This window comes from Danio rerio, chromosome 22, assembly GCF_052040795.2.
Source record: "Danio rerio strain M-AB ecotype USA chromosome 22, GRCz13ab, whole genome shotgun sequence".
NCBI classification, from domain to species: Eukaryota; Metazoa; Chordata; class Actinopteri; order Cypriniformes; family Danionidae; genus Danio; species Danio rerio.
This window is the reverse complement of record NC_141042.1, coordinates 36,266,289-36,279,693: the sequence shown is the minus strand read 5'-3', so window position 1 is coordinate 36,279,693 and position 13,405 is coordinate 36,266,289.

Here is a 13,405-nt window from a genome sequence, read left to right as displayed (position 1 = left end):
CACCTGAATCAACTCATCAGAACTCATCATCAGACTCATCAGAGACTCCAAAACAAATAAGAGAGACATCCAAAATATGCACTGTTGGAGTGGCTCCAGGAACACTCCAACAGTGGGAAACACTGCACTAGGCTATATATTGGGAAATGTGAACTCTCAAAATTTGAAGTTCTAAGATACCTTAAGTATACTGGATAAATGCCAAAAAAAGGCTGCAGCATTCCCTATTTCCAATAGTTCCCCACATCCAGAATATCACATACACAGATGTCTTGTTCACACTGAGAGGATGGTGAGTAATTCATTAATGTAATTGGCTCCAGCATGACCAGTCCATCTCTGTTCTGGTGGAAACTTGAGCTTATGAATGCTAATGTTGGAGCTTTACAAACCGAACAAGTCTGAGGAGGAACTTTCACTCTTTAAAATACAACTGTGAGACAAATCCAGCCACAAATCCAGCAGCTTTGGAGTATGACAAAAGTCAATATATGAATCAATACTTAGTGCGCTGTTGTTTTTCATATGATACCCTGGCTAAATTATATGGTGGGGCTTGGTTGGACACTCCACTCTATCTCAGAAAATCAGATCTATTGATCAGCGCGCGTCAATTGTTTTAAGCCTTTGGCTTATTACAAGGACAATCCTCCAAAGTACAGTGATTTTTTGGGTGAGAAAATATCACATAAAATGTCCCTTTAGTCTGACAGAACCCTCAACAACTCAGCCCTGAGAAATTGCGCCTTGTTTTTGCACGGCCCAAGACTGTTTTGTAAATAAAAAGACAATCTGCCTGTGAACAGTGTGCGCTAGCCAATCAGATCACTTTAAAGTGCCTCTTAAGTGCCAATGGAGTAAATGCTTGTTTGACCAATCACAGATGAGGACTCATTAGTGAAAGCTTATTTATGGTTGCCATATTTAATAAGAAACGTTTGACCAAGATGACAATACTCCCATAATCATAAAATATGCATATTGCAGTACATTCTCTTTCTCTTCCAAGATGGGATGGTCAGCCAAATCAGAGATTACCATAGGCCAACTTAGCACACGAGCCCAGGTTAGGCCATTTCTTCACAAGACCAGTATTTCCCAGCCCTGTTCCTGAAGGCACACCAACAGTATATATTTTCAATGTCTTCCTATTCAAGCACACCTGAATCGACTCATCAAACATTAGAGGAGACTCCAAAACAAATAAGGGAGACATCCAAAATATGTACTATTTAAGTGCCTCCATGAACAGAGTTGGGAAACACTGCACTAGGCTATATATCAGGAAATGTGAACTTTGAAAATTTGAAGTTATGATATCTACAGTATATTGGATAAATGTCCGAAAAGGCTGCCACATCCCAATTTCTAATAGTTCCCCACATCCAAAATATCACATACACGGATATCTGTTTCACATTGAGAGGATGTTGAGTAATGCATTATTGTAATTGGCTTCAGCATGACCAGTCCATCTCTGTTCTGGTGGAAACTTGAGCTTATGAATGCTAATGTGGGAGCTTCACAAACCGAACGAGTCTGAGGAGGAACTTTCACTCTTTAAAATACAACTGTGAGACAAATCCAGCCACAAATCCAGCAGCTTTGGCGTGTGACAAAAGTCAATATATGAATCAATACTCAGTGCACTGTTGTTTTTCATATGATACCCAGGCTAAATTATATGGTGGAGTTTGGTTGGATACTCCACTGATTCTCAGAGAATCAGATCTATTGATCACTGTGCGTCAATTGTTTCAAGCCTTTGGCTTATTACAAGGACAATCCTCCAAAGTACAGTGATTTTTTTTGGGTGAGAAAATATCACATAAAATATCCCTTGTGTCTGACAGAACCCTCAACAACTCAACCCTGAGAAATTGCACATTGTTTTGCATGGGTCTAGACTGTTTTGTAACTAAAGACAATCTGCCTGTGAACAGTGCGCGTTAGCCAATCAGATCACTTTAAAGTGCCTCTCAAGGGCCAGTGGAGTAAATGCTTGTTTGACCAATCACAGGTGCAGACTTATTAGTAAAAAACTGAATTATATGTTGCCATACTTCATAAGAGATTTTAGATCGAGATGACAAAATTCCCATAATCGTAAAATATGTAGTACATCCTTTTTTATTATGACAACACCTTGTTCATGTACTTTCCTTCCTCTCGGATTGTGTAATTGGTCCAAATTCAGTTCAGTTATCCAAAATCATTTACATTCCAAATATTGATTTAAACTTTCAATCATTGCTGACCAAAAGTCTTTTATCACAATTATTTGATTACATGTCTTTAAAAACTTTTTATTCCCAAATGGTATGCATCTGAACATGTTTTGTCTGGCACACTTGAAATAGCCAACCCCGGGTCATTCTAAACTAGTAAACAAGATCCTCTACATTTCTTTGAGGAAAGAATAAAACATTCACCCCAATTCACTATTATACTTAGCTTCCACTTGTTCCAAACCTGTTTGAGTTTCTTCAGTTGCACACAAATAAAGATCTACCAAAGAATGATCCAGGAAGACTGCTATTAACACCATAGTACTTTTTTTCGTAATTTTGCTGTTGGCGGAAGTTGGTTTTCAAAATTAAGCAGATGCAATAAATTTGTAAAAGTTTAAAAGCACTGAACGGATGGGGAGAAAATGCTCATTTTTGGGCAAATTATAACTTTAAATATGAGTAAACGGAGTCTAAAATGTTTTTATGATGCACAATTTTGACCAGGAAAATCCATGGTTAAAAGCAGAGTGAAAAGCCCTGCTGAGGTGCAACTCTTTTATTATGTAGCGGAAATAGAGCTACAGCGGTTTCTCCAGCTTTTAATTAATGATTTGCAGCTGGAAGTAATGACTTTGAATGCATGTGATAGAAACTAGTTCATTCACAATTTATTGATTTAATATTCAGCATTTATAAATTAAATTTACAACATTGCCCTCTCCTCCCTTTACACCAAATACGGAGAGGCTTTTTTGCCCATCTGTTGACCAAGAGAATAATAAATACAGAGGATATTGGGGTCTAAAATGTTTTAATCACACCCACTGTTAAAATCCATGGATAATTGCAGCGTGAAAAGCCCTACTAGAGGTCACACTTAACTTTTCACCCCATAGCTTCCATTCATACACACGCAAATGCGACAGACTGGAATTGCAACCTAGTGCGAAAAGTTTTGCAGTTCACTGCATTGCAAAGTTCAAGCTTGGTGAGCTCTGACCACAAGATTGAGTGAGATCAATCGAAGATCAAAACATGACCTCTCTTTACTGAAACGTTATATATGGACCAATCGCTCACTTTTTTTTATTGTGTAAACATCTAATTTGATCCCGCCCCTTTTTGCAGTGCCATACAACAGAATTTTGCATGATCAAACTCTAGTGTGAGCACCGCATGAGTCTAAACTCATCTGCACTGCAAAACACTGTTGTCTTGTTTCTAGTCTAAAAAAAAAAAAAAAAAGAAACATTTTTGGACATAATGTTTAGTTTCATAATGTCTTTGGAGGCTTTTTAAGTTGAGAATGTAGTTGTTTAGTTTCAAACTATGCAGTTTATTTATAAGGACAGTGCCTATTTTAAATATTTATCATTTCTGAGAGACATCATCGGCCATCAGCCTGTCATTTTGAGCTGACCAGACGGTTGACGTTGTCTAGATGATGACAGGACCGCATAATAAGTCCTTAGAAGATTAAAACAGCCTAATTTCTAACTATAGCTGATCAAATCATTATAAAACTGGTGATATTCTAAGTCAATCTCTCTCTTTTGTATGTTGTAGTGCTGTTATACCATATAATTATAGTGTATTGAGAGATGCGACTCACATACCCGGAGTGTGTTGTGTTGGCAGAAAAAAAGAAGAAATGCATACATGTGTTTAGTGTTTTTCCTTATTACAAACACAACAGCAGTCTGGTATTGATTGTGCTGCTTTTTTCGGCATTAATTATTGTGATATTCTAAAATGTCTGGTGAATGAGCAGCGGCTTCTGTTCTGACGTCAACTGCAGATGTGAAGGAATGGCGGAAGACCCTTTACAAAAGGGTTTTGAGACTTTCTGTGTTTGATTTATTTTTTTTATATACACGATTATGCAGTTCAACTGTTGTAAAAACGCAATATCACACTCGTAGCAGTGTAGCAGCCACATCGCACTGCTACTTGTGTGATATCGCTCATATATAAACATAACATTTTCTTTTACCTAAAATAATCTGCCAGTGGGGTAAGTAAAATAATCTTGTTTTTAGGTTTGAAATAATGTTATTTTGCCAACCCCGCTGGCAGATACTTTAGCTTGTTCTAAGATAATTTTTACTTTTTATTCATGTGAAATAATTGTAGCCCAGTAATTTGGTGATAAAACAGATTTTCCTGGTCTAAAGTCAGTGCTTTAGGTGTTAAAAGAACAAAGATTTGCAAATAAGCTCCGCTCCAAACCAGTATTGGAACGGTACTGAAAGTTCAGGGTACTAAAAGTTAAAAATCTTCAACATTCTGCAAACATTCTTTTTGTACAGGAGGCAAAGAAAATCAGGTTTGTATGACAGTTGAAAATGTAACAACTTTAAGTATAAAACCACAACAACAGTACTAGTTAGTGTTGTCAAATCTATATAGTTCGGTACCAATCATTACTGAATTTTTCAAAGCCTCCATTTCCCGCTAACATTTGAGCGCTATTGACTGAGTTCATAAACGCAGATGATTAGCCATTGTGTTCACATGCTCAACAGAATTACTGTGATAAGCCATAAAGGTCATCAGTTCACCACTCTTCACTGCAAATACACAAAAACTGGAGCATTTTGAAGTCGCGTAGATCAGTCGATCCATCCGCAGATTGCTCATATGTCAAAAACAGCATAGAACAGCTAATTGAAGCGACTTTGAAATGTTCCAGTGTCTGTGTATCTGTGTTTGCACTCGGAGAACTCGATGAAGAGCCGTTAACAGCCATATACATTTCTGTTGTACATGTGGAGTGAACACATTGGCCAATCAGCTGTGTTTAAATGTGAAAATGGACAGTTATTAGAACTGATTGGTACCGAACTCAATACTTTTGATAAGCTTTGGAAGAGACTAAAGGTGACCTAGTTGTAAAACATCAATTGAATTGAAACTCAAACCCAAAGGTGCTCTGTAAAAGAGGAGAAAATGTGATGGAGTTAGACATGACTCAGAGCTGATAAGGGTAAAAGGTTACCCTGAGCTGCTTGAATCGAATGAGTCAGGTCTTCATAACAGGGTGAAAATGGATTGCTTTGTTCTCACAAAGTGTCCAACCTCTTGCCATTTAGACGATCCCTGTTGGGGAATAACTAGTTGGTATAACCACAACAACAACTGTCAGGATGCTTGAGGCGCATGTTTAGGTCCATTATGCAGAACAGACATCATCCGGCGGTGAACACTTTTGTACGCTACACTATTCTTTCTGTTTAAATTCAGACAATAGTCAAGGGTTTTTAGAGCAGAGCAAACCAAGTGTGAACTAAATACTGGTCAAAGGCCTCACGCTTTTCTACTTATTAAAGAACCTGATGGGTTCGCCGAGGAAGATAATTGCTTCATTTTCAGCAGAAGTTTCTCTTTAATGCAGAAACTAATTGTTTCTTCACAGTTAATCTGTCGTCCCGCGCAGTTTAATCGCACGAGTCGTGTCAATATTGAATTCAAATACCAGTTGTCAGCAGAGTCCAGACAAAGCTCCTCTGTCAGTACAGAACAAGTCTCTCAATAATTCGCTTTCAATTAAAATCCCATTCAGGATGATGTTCTGCTTCTCAGTGACGGATAGTTGTCCTCTGGCCAACCTCTGAGATGGATAAAATGCCAATTAGGACCTATTGTAACGGACACCCCATCAATTCCCATTCAAATGGCTTCAGTGTCAGGCACTCTGCGTGATAATTCATACCTCCAAGTTAAAAAGATAGGATATGATGAACAAGCATGGTCATATTTCAACTAGGCTTCTGTCGGTGTTGTGCCGAGAAACGCACCCCTGCCGTAAAATGCACCCCCACTGAAATGTGCATCTATTAACTTGAATTGATTAAAAATATAGATTTAATAATAGATTTATGACACTAATAAGAGTGACTTCTTGACCTTCTCTTACAGAAAATATAAGTAAATAAATAAATAAATAGATTGACTTTAAAAACAGGTAAAGCATTAATGCAGTGTGTAGCACGTTCATCTCAGAGCAATAAGGTCACTCGTTCGAGCCTCAGCTGGGCTGGTTGGCATTTCTGTGTGGAGTTTCCATGTACTCCCAGTGTTGGCATGGGTTTCCTCCTGGTGCTCCGGTTTCCCCGACAAGTCCAAACAAATCTGGTATAGGTGAATCGGCTAAAACTGACTATAGTGTATGTGTGTGAGTGAGTGTGTATGGATGTTTCCCAGCAATGGGTTGCAGCTAGAAGGGCATCCTCTGCGTGAAACATGTGCTAGATAGGTTGGCAGTCCATTCAGCTGTGGCAACCCTAGATTAATAAAGGGACTAAGCCGAAAAGAAAATGAATGAATGAACGACTTTAAAAACAATACGGATGAGATTAAGGGCATACTCACACTATGCCATCCGTACCGTGCCCAGGCCCGTTTCCCGGATCGTTTAAGAAGTGTGAGTGCGCTGAATCGGGCTCAAGCACGGTTCACTTGGCCGGCCCTGGCCCGGTTGGAAGAGGTAGGCCTGAGCGGGGTTCACTTGGGCTTGTGTGTGAGTGCAAAACGCGCAAAAGCCCGAAACTGAAAGCGAGACGTGACTTTTAAGGGGCTGTTTCATATGGATTTATTAATCATTCTTACTGTTCAGTGAACACAAACTGCCGTAGTTTATTAAAGACGCAAACCCCTCACTGCACGACAGCTGCGCACCTTCAGTAGACCTCATTCCTGCAGCCTGAGGGCTTTATGATTGTTTTTGAGCGCCAAAAGTGGCGGATCTGTTCGGCGAAATATCTGACTGCGTGTTACCGCATCCCTAAGGACTGTTTGGCGAAATATTTGACGGCAAATCAAACGACTGAAACAATATAACTAGAGAAATCTCCACTGTGCTGCTGAGTGAGAGAGCGCTTCGCACTGAACAGCGCAGCAGCGATGACGTAAGCGTGCCGAAGCCCGTTTGTGGTGTGAGCGGGGGCCGTCGGGGGAGACGGGAGGGAGGACAATCATGCTTTGGCCCGGTTCGAGGCAACTGTACCTAGTGTGAGTACGTCCTAAGTGAATTGTTTAACATATGGTTTAGTTTAAAACAGCAACTTTATGTGTTCCATGTAGCCTAAATGTCCATGTAAAAACCAACAAAATCCTAATTTTAGGCTACACTACAGTCAATATTATTGTTTTACATTTATTTGTAAACCTAGCGCGTATTAAAATGCATTTCACTACTTGTCCTTGCATTATCCATCATAATAATAATATTTTTTATAATTTAATCAATTTTGGCCTTTTATTTTTTATTAAATGTGGCTTGAGAATGCTAATGAAAGTCTAGGAGTGGGTGCATTTTAAGGCAGGGGTCCATTTCTCGACATAACTCCGGTATCCCATTTTCATGTTATAATTTAATTGCTTAAGCTTTTATCATGGTAAATGGTACTATCATGATATTGACCGACATATTAGTCAAAAAAATGCTTGGTGTATTCCTTATGTGTATACATGTTCAGAGTAAAAACAAACGTTTTAAATTAAGCAGCCAATAGATGACACACAGCACAGCAGGTCACACTTTATAAAATCTAGTTAGTAAACGTTAGTTAATGCATTAAACTCAACCAACAGAGGCTCACTGGAAATGTCCAAGGCATTTTGCAAAACCTCAAAAAAAAAAAAAAAAAAAAAAAACACACACACACATGAAATGAACGAACAGTATAATACGACTCGTAAATATGTTTTTCAAGTGAGCCTAAGTTGAAATCAACAGTGAGAAAAAACCATATTATAGTTAATTGTATTAGTCATAAAGCGCTTCACTTTTTCCACATTTTTTGTTACACCCTTATTCCAAAATGGATTAAATTAATTTATTTTCTCAACATTCTCCACACAATACCCCATAATCACAATGTGAGAAAAGAGTTGCAAATTTATTCCAAATAAAAAGCTGTAAAATTACATCAGTATTCACAGCCTTTGCTAAATACTTTATTGACGCACCTTTGACAGCAATTACAGCCTCAAGTCTTTTTGAATATGATGCCAAAAGCTTGGCACACCTGTCTTTGAGAATGTTTGCCCATTCCTCTTTGCAGTAGCTCTCAAGCTCTATCAGGTTGGATGGGAAGCCACGGTGTATAGTCATTTTCAGATCTCTCCAGAGATGTTCAATAGGATTTAGGTCTGGGCTCTGGCTGGGACACTCAAGGACATTCGCTGAGTTGTTGTGAAGCCACTCCATTGATATTTTGGCGGTGTGCTTTGGGTCATTGTTCTGCTGGAAGATGAACCATCGCCCCAGTCTGAGGTCAAGAGCACTCTGAAGCAGGTATTTTCTTTCCCTCTATCCTGACTAGTCTTCCAGTTCCTGCTGCTGAAAAACATCCCCACAGCATGATGCAGCCACCACCATGCTTCAGATGATGGAGGCCACTGTGCTCATTGGAACTTTCAGAGCAGCAGAAAATGTTCTGTAACCTTCCCCAGCCGTGTGCCTTGAGACAATCCTGTCATGGAGATCTACAGACAATTCCTTTGTCTTCATGCTTGGTTTGTGCTTTGACATGCACTGTCAACCCTGAGACCTTATATAGACAGGTGTATTCCTTTTCAAATCATGTCCAATAAACTAAATCGACCACAGGTGAACTGCAATGAAGCTGGTGAATCATCTAAAGAATGATCAGTGGAAACAGAATGTACCTGAGCTCAATATAGAGCTTCACGCCAAAGCCTGTGAATACTGAAAGTATTCACAGTACTAGTCCCTTTATGTAATTTCATAGCTTTTTATTTGTAATAAATTTGCAACAATTTCAAAAGCTCTTTTTTTCTCACTGTCATTATGGGTGATTGTGGGTAGAATGTTGAGGAAATCAATGATTTTAATCAATTTTGGAATAGGGCTGTAACATAAACAAATGTGGAAAAAGTGAAGCGATATGAAGACTTTTCAGATGCACTGCAAATGAAATTGAGCGATTGTTGTACATTTTGTACAGTGTAAATATGCTATAAATTATTAATATATAGTATTTTGAATGTCCAATTGTTCATTATCATAATATATTAAAATAATAAATATTGGCTTAAGTCAAATTTCAAGTATTTTGGGTGTATTCCTTACAGACTGTACTATAGTATAGCACCATTCATTCATTCATTGTCTTTTCAGTTTAGTCCGTTTATTAATCTGGAATGAACCGCCAACTCATCCAGCATATGTTTTACACAGCAAATCCCCTTCCAGCTGCAACCCATCACTAGGAAACATCCATACACACTCATTCAAACTCATACACTACAGACAATTTTAGCGTACTCAATTCCTTTATAGCGCATGTGTTTGGATTGTGGGAGAATCCGGAGCACCCGGATGAAAACCCACCTCAACACGGGGAGAACATGCATACTCCATACAGAAATGCCAACTGACCGAGCAAGGGCTCGAACCAGCGACATTCTTGCTGTGAGGCGACACCCTCTTTGCCACCGTGTTGTCCCTGGTATAGCTTCAAAGACTGAAAATATAAAGCACACTAACAGCAAAGACCACATCAATGGTGCTTTTATAGATTGACTAGTGTATATAAACTCTATAAAGAGGAACATATTGTTCTCCCGAAGCACATTTTAAGATTTAAGAGTAGTCCTGGTAGAGGTTATTGTCCATCTGCAATTTTAATGCATCACGAGTTCAGCAGAGGGAAGTTTGTTCTCCCTTTGTGGGCTTGAATGATTTAAAAGTCCATTTCACACATCCGCTCGAGACTCAATGATAGCTAAATGCACTCGAAACCCTCTAAGTTTTGTTTTCCGAGAGCTGCAAACAGAAAATCTGATCTGCTGACAGCAGAAAATGTCTGTTTACCAGTTTTGTCGTATGTCAACATTTGTGTGGTGGTAGACATAATAGAGATATTAAAGAAATGTTTGGCTTCAGTAGGTCCCTGGCTCTATTCACAGGCAATTCACAGCAAAACAAAAGCACCGAACATCTCTATAGTTTGAGAAAGAACAAACAAATTGACTATTACATTTACAGAATTGAGCGACGGTCTCCTCTCTTTGATTTTAGGTCGAAATTATTGTCTGTGGTAATTGACATTGGACCTGCTTAAATCGCATAGGGCTTCGGTTGTATTGAATTCCCAGAACGTCGTCTAACCTAATGTGGTGAGTAATGTGTGCTTTTGGTGATGTAAAATCCATTCATTATCACTAAACTAACAGATGGTATTTAGTTGCTTTGAACAGTTCGTCAATGTATTGGCCGTTTCATTTCTGTCAGGATTTCTGTGTTGTGTTTCACTAGCGCCATCTTGTGGAGACACACCGAAGTTACATCAAACTTGCATTGTTTTTTTATGGAGAAAACACCATCGGGTAGCCGTAGATTTCTCACATGGAGTACAAGAACAGTTTTGTAAGCATATTTCATGGGTTACAGATATTACCTATCACAAACACACACACACATGTTGGTGTTGGTGGTTTACTGGAACTCCGCATAGGTGTAAAGTATTTTGTACAGTAAAAACGCTAATTATACCCCTAAACCCAACCCCCAAAGGACACCTGTGGCTAAATTTGACTGTCAAACATTTTTAAGTGTGATGTTGAAGCGTTTTGAAATAGAACATAAGGAATTCCAATGTAAACCACCATGATAGAGTACAACTTGATCATACCTATGTCGTTACACAAAATGTATATGTTGATTTATCAATTTATAAACTGTAGGCGTTTTTCAGTACATCAATTGTTTATCTACTGCCATCTGTTGGATAAACAATAGAATGACTAAAGAAACAATGCAACCATTATACACATAAAATGCTTCTTTTACACTGAATTAATACACTGAAGGAAATGTTTTAAAATGCAGTTCTTTATTTTACAATAATACGACTCAAACTTTGGGTTAAATTTCTCCAATAAATAAGTTTAAATAATTATTGGTTTTGTCCACATCAGTGTCTAATCAGTTTCTGATTGGCTAAATGACAGCATTTGAGTTAATTGGAGGCTCAACTGTAGAATAGTATTTAAGGAAAACCTTAAACACACTGCTTCCTTGTGTGACAACATGGGAAATCCAATAAGTCAGAATCAACAAAAAAGCCAGATTACAATTTGCTAAACTACACTGGGAAAAAAAAATAATCTGGAGACATGTCCTGTGATCTGATGGAACTAGGATTGAACTGTTTGGCCATAATGACCAGTGTTACATTTGGAGGACAAAGGGGAAAGCTTACAAGCCCAGGAACAACATCCCAACTGTGAAGTATGGGGGTGGCAGCATCATTTTGTGGGGCTGTTTTGCTGCTGGAGGGACTGGTCCACTTTACAACATAGATGATGTCATGAATAAAGAAAATTATGTAGAAATACTGAAGCGACATCTCAAGACATCAGCCAGGAAATTAAAACTTGGCCACAAATGGGTCTTCCAAACAGACCATGACCCTGAGCATACTGCCAAAATAGTTAAAATGTGCTTTAAGGACAACAGAGTGAATGTTTTGGAGTGGCCATCACAAAGCCCTGACCTCAACCCTATAGAAAATGTGTGGGCAGAGTTGAAAAAGCTTGTGCAAGCAAGACAGCCAACAAATCTGACTCCAGTTACACCAATTCTGTCAGGAGGAACGGGCCATGAAACTATTGTGAGAAGCTTGTGGAAGGACAACCAAAACATTTGACCAAAGTTATACAGCTTAAAAGCAAAGCAAAACAAATACCAAGGAAATGTATGTAAAAGTTTACTGTCTAGAAATTAATGAAAAATTCTCAAAAAAAAAAAAAATCTTATTATTTTGGCATTTAGCAAATGTAAATGATTTAGGTAATCCTAACGAACCTACAAAAGTAAACGTTAACATGATTTACCATCAGACATTTTTTTTAATAGTTATGTTTCTTTTTTTAGAGTGTATGTAAACTTCTGGTTTCAACTGTATAAACTCACCTCTGTCATTCACTCTTGGGCTGGAATCATAGTCGGATGGTTTTCCTCCGTGGTTCTTCTCCTTGCTGTTACAATTCTCCTGTGCTCCTCCGTGGTTGTCCTTATCCTCCTGTGGATCCAAATGACTGATTCAGGGAAGTGACATTTGTTATATTGGTGTTTACCGAAGAACTGAACTTACCTCACAAACTGTGTGTGAGACAGCTTTCCCTCCGCCACACCACTCACCTGCTTCACCTCTCTGCTGGGGTTGCATCACACAAATGAAGCCCTTGAAGTAATTTCCGCCTTGTCTCCTTTGTGTGGCCGTGACAACCATATTTTATTTGAAATAACCCAGAATTTTAATCTTCCAAAATATTTCACCTCTTTGTGACAAATGTAATTCGTCAGACGCGGATCTATCTCACAGTTTGATTTTTTGTTCTAAGATACAGAATTATTGGAATGGAATTTTTGAAGCGCTTTCCGAAGTGTTGAAATTGTAATTACAACCAGATCCAATGCTTGTAATTCTGGGATTTTCTGAACAAACCAACCCGGGCTCATTGTGGAAACGTAGCCCCGCGGACGTTTCTGTGGACCGCGATTTACGTCCCGGGAGGTAAGTATTCGAGCGTTTTTTGTTTTCGCGGATCCGCGAGAGGCCGCTGTGTGCGCTTTTTCGCGTCTCGGGCGCCTCTCGGGAGCGCGCGGCGTTCGCGCCCGGCCGTTCTCGCGCGAAAAGCTGCCGGATCGAGAAAAAAAAAAAAAAGCAAAAGCCCTCGTCTTCGATTTCGACCGCGTTTTCGGATCCCGCCGCGTTCTCGCCCTTATTTTTTGGATTCCGTTTTTCGTCTTACCTGATTTCCGGAACCTGCTGTTCCCCGGACTCAATCCCGGTCGTTGTCCACCGCGACCGGCTCCGGTTCCTTCTCCGGGGCCTCCGCTCCGCCGACGCAACGCTGTAAGCTAAGCGGACAAACTGATTGCATCGGGAAAGCCCTCCACTCGGAGGCGAGCCGTCGGCCGGCGAGCGCGAAGAGGAGGGGCGGAGCGGCACCACACCGCCCCGCAGCGTTTGCTCGAAAAAAACTAACGCGGCCTTTACGTACCTCCGGCCACGTAAATCGCGGTCTCCAGAAACGTCCGAGGGGCTACGTTTCCAGAATGAGCTTGGGTTGGAACAAACACATTTGTTATCAAATACACAACATAAATTGCTCTCATACTGCATAACTACTGCCAAGAA